At 35.2% G+C, this 6,000-nt stretch overlaps 1 long non-coding RNA gene across 1 annotated transcript in view; it reads left to right on the top strand.

Moving 5' to 3' along the window:
- Window positions 1-4,360: 4,360 nt before the first annotated feature.
- The window catches only part of LOC131971061 (uncharacterized), a 55,772-nt gene continuing 54,132 nt past the window's right edge, over window positions 4,361-6,000 (top strand). Inside the window, exon 1 of the long non-coding RNA XR_009394343.1 lies at window positions 4,361-4,419. This is a non-coding gene — a long non-coding RNA (uncharacterized LOC131971061). The remainder of the gene's footprint in view (window positions 4,420-6,000) is intronic.

Raw genomic sequence — 6,000 nt, 5'->3', positions numbered from 1 at the left:
GACCAATTTAAACGTTGTGACCACCATTTTTTAGCTTTGCTATGGATGTGAATTCAAAGTTGTTGTCCATGGCAAGGAGCCACATTTGTACACTGTAAAACATAATCTGTTTAATTTACGTAAAAATACCGGCAGCTGTGGTTGCCAGAATTTCACCGTAAAAAATACAGTGAGTAGATCTTCTATTCTAAATTTAAATGTAAATATCAGCAAAAACTAATTTAAACTGAATAATAATAATTATTTTTAGGGTAATTGTGTCATTTATTCACACATCATGGTGTTTCTCCATAAATGTGTGTGAAAATGTTATATTTTTATAGCAAAACTGTGTGTTTCTTCCAGTTTATGACAGAAAAAGTAAAAGGTTTGTGCTATTCTTTGATTTACGGTAATTAATGGTGTCTAATACGGTGAGGTACAATTTTTAATTTTACGCCCCACTTCTGATGTATTTGACAGTGTTTTACTGTTATTTCTACAAACATTTTTTACAGTGTAGAGCAAAAGAACTACATTTGCGTTGGTCGAAAAGGGTTATAGAGGCAAAACCATGGAATTACAACCTGTGACGTACATAAACATACCAGTACGAACACTTAACAATTACCAGTTCTCTTTACACATCCATGATTTTAACCTAAACCATGATCTTTTCCTGTACATAACCAAGTTTTTGTGCCTAAACCTAACCAAACTGCAACCATTTCACAATATTAACCATGTTTAATACTACGACTGTTGGTATGAATACCAAGGGTCATTTTAGAGGGTTGGAACTACTGACTTGTGTGGTTGTATGGGACGGAGGGTTGCATGTTAGATTTTTCATGCAAATGGATTGAGACTTGTATATTGTTAAAGATGGTTTTTAGTGACAGATTTTAATTTCTCAGGCTTAAATATGGAGTCTACATAGAGGAGATTTAATATATTACTGCAAGTTCATCTCAGGAGCTGGTTTGGCTTCTCTAGAAGTCCAACAGTCTTATCCCCATTCTTGCTCATTGAACCAGTCCCCATCTTGTATTTATGTATTCATATTGTACAGAAATGCAACACTCATTGAAATTTAAGTTCCCAAGATTCCCTGACTGTTCTGAAAAATCTGAGTAGATCTGGACGAGAAAGCTTTGGAACGATCAGGAACTCATGGAGCTACATTTTCTCAGCGACTTTACAGAAGCTGCAGAAAAGATGAATCCACTGGGAATTGAACAGAATAAGTTGATGTGTGACTTCCATTTTATCACAATCCTTACACACTTTTCTGTGTTTACTTTTTTCCACAAACATTATGAGATTATGCTTTTTTATTCCTGTTTACTGTACACAGGATATATTGTCCCTTCATTCATGGACATGGTCTGTAACCTTTATGGCCGAAAATGTTCATTTAAGAGATTTTGTTTGTTTTTTCTCAAAAAGAACTAACTTTTTGAAATAGAAGTTTGAAATAAGGTTAACAAAAAATCATTTACACCCCAGTGGGGTTTTGTCAACAATGACAGCACCCTTCCTTAAGTTTGTGCCTATATTCCTAAAATACCAGCAGCACTTGCAACTTTCCTTTTCTCATTCATTTTCAAAGGGGCTGGTGTGACATTCATTAGCTGACTTGCAGATGTGTCTTAGATAAACTCGTACACTCTCATGCAGATTTGCAAAAGTTTAAGAAATCTTTCCACACTGCTTGATTACCTTTTTATCTTTAAAATAACCTTAAAGCCAGTCAAAAGAGCTTTATCTCTTTTAGTCTGAAGAAATCAAGTAGAAACCCTCGGAGCACCTGTCATAATACATGGCTTTAAAAACAAAAATCATATCCTAAATTCAAAATGAAAGCATCCAAGCTCAGGTAATTAAGGTAAGAGTTATGGGATCCTCACTCTCGGCTGGAACATGCTGCACACAAGAAAAAACGCCTTGCAGACGAAGCAACGACAGATGAGCGGAAGATTAAATAAGTTCACAGTTTTCTCCATTTCATCCACAAAATGAGACACAAATAACCTCAGTTTAGAAATGTTATTTACAACGGTGTGAACAGTTCTTTAGATGTTAGCCTTGTGCTTCAAACCAGTCACAAATAACACATTTCAGGCAGCTTATTTGATATCAGTTTGCAGGTGATATGTGGCAGAGAACCTTCCCTCTGTTGTGACTGTCTACCGGGGACAGTAGTTCATGTTCACTAATAGAAAATAAACTGTCCTGGGGCACATGAAAAACATAATGGAAACGCTGTTCTATTCCCCTTTAACAACTTTTTCCTCATATAGAGTTGACACTTGTAATAAAAATGTAAACACAATTCTCCTCGTCTCTCCCTCTCTCTCTTTGTGTGTATACTCTAGTGTGTGTGTGTGTGTGTGTGTGTGTGAGTGAACTAAATTAGCCTTCTTTTACTGCAGGCAACTGTATAGGCGACTCAGAGCAATAGACTGAAAGTAGTTTGGTCATGGCTGAAAGGTTTCATCTATTTGCTTTGTCATTATGCATACATACTATCTGGAATAGAGATTACACTTTTTTGCATAATTAAAACAGCAAGCCGAACAATTGCACTTTAACGAACAAACATTAATTGGATGATATTAATGTTTTTTAGCTGCCTGAAATGCATTAATATGCATTCATGGCTCATGGCTGCATGTTACACTAATGAAACAGACAGTGTAATGCATCCGTACAGAGAAGAGAAGTGGCAAAACTGTCACTAATAATCGCTTTGCATGTGTAGATTTCATGCATTTATTGTCCAAAGGTTTTTCTTTTATTTCAGAAACAAGAAATAAAGAAGGTGTAATGGATCTCACCTTGTAATTACTTTTCTCAACCAAGTGATAATAAGATTTCATTTAATTGCTTTCTGTGTCAATCATGTCAGATTTTCTTATTTCTTCAAACTGGCCATATCTTTTGAAAAGAAGTCATTCAGTTTTTTTCAATGAAAAATCTAATGGCAGGAGATGAAATTGAATGGCTGGTGAAGATCAAGGTTTCCGCAATAAGGATCAGAACAGTCAAACTAAAGTCACTCTGCCTGACATTTAAAGATCAACAGCAAGTAAGTAAGTAAGTAAAACTTTATCTATGCATCACTTTTCAAAACCCAAAAATACGTCATTTGAATAAAGTGAGATATATAAGAGTCGTTAAAGAAAAGGTCTTGAACTTTGGGGAAATACTCTCTCTCTTACAGAGAGATAGAAGAGAAGATTATACCACTTTCACATGTTTGTGCACTAAATATGAAGCTGCAGCCAACAATTTGTAAATTCACAGTGGGTTATGTGCCGGACTATTTCTTCTGCATCCTGGAGTGTTGTCCTTGCACTGAAGGACACTGAGCAAGGAGGTGATTATGTGGGTTTCCTAAAATGTCACACCGCTCCTTTAAAGATTAGCACAAGGAAGCCCCAATAAAAGTATCATGTTACTATATATTTTCTCAGTTGGCTGAACCCTTTTGCTGTTCTACTGCTTGGCCTTCACACCACTAAAGTTTCACCACAAAGAGTTTATGATTAAATTAATCAGGAGTGGAAGTAACAATTTACTCTCATTACTGTAAAACATGTTGTGTAGAGGGTTTTTTAAAGAACTTTTAATCACAAATATTGTAAATTGTGGGTTATGGTTCCTTGAAATATAGTAATAGTCCAAAATGTCTGCACAGTTACTCTCTCTCTCTCTCTCTCTCTCTCTCTCTCTCAATTTTTTTCAATTCAATTCAATTCAATTCAATTGGCTTTATTGGCATGACATAACAATGTATATATTGCCAAAGCAAGCATCAGAAAAAAAGATAACAAGATAAGGAAAGCAATATTTACAATAAATTATTATAATTCTGTTATTCATTTTAGATGAAAAGGAAAACTAATAACAATAAAAGAAAGCAATATTTACAATCATTGAATTACAATCAACATATAATTTCTTATATGTTATATTTATAAATCTCTCTCTCTCTCTCTCTCTCTCTCTCTCTCTCTCTCTCTCTCTCTCTCTCTCTCTCTTTCTCTAAATTCAGCAGTGATTTAATGCACCACCCGGTCAGCATGCTACGTGATATAAATCAAACACACCCATGATTTTGCATCACTAACAGGTCGTGAAAGTTTTAGCATTTAGCCACACCTAGCATGCACGTGCCGAAATGCTCAGTGTGGGTCATCCGGGGATTTTGTTTTTATCTTCAGTGAGGTGTGAGGCCTTTCTGCTAAGGTTTCTGTGGAGCCTCGTTCAGTTACATACATTAAAAACCTAAAAGGACTGCAGCAGGACGTAGAGGCTGAGTGGACTGGTTATACTGGGACAGAGACATTCAGTGGACTGGTTATACTCCGGTCTAAGGATAAACGAGCAGAGAAATTAAACCTGGGCCAGACTGTGGAGACTCAAGCAATACAGGTGAGTACAATAACAAACCCAGTTATTGTTGTTACTCACTGTACAGATGAGAGCGTTGCCTAGTAACTTTGAGTGAGAGCTATTTAATGTGGAAAAATTGTTTAGTTTCTCTTTTGCTGCGTGTGTGTGCGTGCGCGCGTGCGTGCGAGCGTGCGCAGTCGCTGTGGAGTTTATATTGTTGTGTCTGCCTTGGTGATTTTTATCTCATAAGAAGTGTTAGGCGATTTAATTTATGTAGCTTTTAATTCTTTTTGACCCGCCGTGGTGACCATTGCTCTTTTTCTTTTTTTTGTCTGCCATTTGTGCATAATTGTCAGAGTTTTCTGAGTCTGCTGCACTCAGGAGAGTGTTTGTAATTTTTATAATTGATAATCAGTTGAATGCACAGGATGCAGAGTGCAGCTTATAGAGACAGCTTTGTTGGTTTGGACATAAAGGCTTTTGTTGCTAATGCTGTTTCACAAGTTGACATTTATTGCAATTTATTATGCAGCCTAAAGATTTTCTTTGATGTAACAGTTGTATCTTGTCACTCAAATCGAAGTCCTTTCAATGAAAATAGTGCTGCTCTTTCTATTCATGCTGGGTTTACATGGCATAACAGTGTAGCAGACTGTATTTTCTTCTGCACTGTCTTAAAATGAAATAGGAATTTGCAAAAATCACATCTAAAATGGCTTTAAAAACAAACTAATCTATGTGCAACGTGTACTTAATGTTAGAATACTGACACTGTGGCTGACTGTACCAAAACATTGTCTTCCTTAAAGTATATCAAACCATTTCCATGAGCCAGATGGTCTTTGTTGTGCCTATGTTTCTTGGTTTATTGTGTTGTCGGTGCCTCTCAGTAGTAGAAAATCTAGGTAGGAACATAGTAACACAAGTAGCAGAATTTGACTGCTGTAAATAAAAAAGATTAACTGCAATGTGTGAAGACTATGAATTAATTGTTATACTACACTGTAAAAAATGTCTGTAGATTGTACGGTGAAAAACTGCTAAACCATGACAGTAAAAGACCGTAAAATGATAAATGGGTTAATTCAGTTTCAGTAACAATGAAACAGCGTAAATGTATATATCAGCTAAAAGAGTAATTTTTTTACCTTTTTTTTTTTAAGACATTACTCCACTGTAAAATACACTGGCACCGTGTTTGTAATAAAATATACTGTAATATATATACAAGCCATCATTTTTGCATTTATTTTTTGTAAAACATACTTTTATCACTGTTACACCATACCTCCAACAGAAATATACTGAAATATTTAATGGTAAAATCTTTAATTCATGCGGCTTTTATGAAGTATTTTTCTTGTCAATTATATGGCAGAACAGCGTTTCTTTTGATGGAAAAATTTTTTTTTTTTTTACGGTAAAATATGGAATTAAATGGCAATCTTAAAAAATCAACAGTGCTAATATAATTTTACCGTAATATTACAAAAAGTTGCACCGTATTTATTACGGTAAAGTTCTGGCAACCACAGCTGCCAGTTTTTTACCGTAAAAACAACAGATTTTTTTTTACAGTGTACCACATTTTATAAGCCTACATTTTGATGGTGTATTTTC

This window comes from Centropristis striata, chromosome 5 (assembly GCF_030273125.1).
Source record: "Centropristis striata isolate RG_2023a ecotype Rhode Island chromosome 5, C.striata_1.0, whole genome shotgun sequence".
NCBI lineage: Eukaryota > Metazoa > Chordata > Actinopteri > Perciformes > Serranidae > Centropristis > Centropristis striata.
The sequence above is the reverse complement of the archived record's forward strand: the minus strand, read 5'-3'. Positions and strand labels throughout refer to the sequence as shown.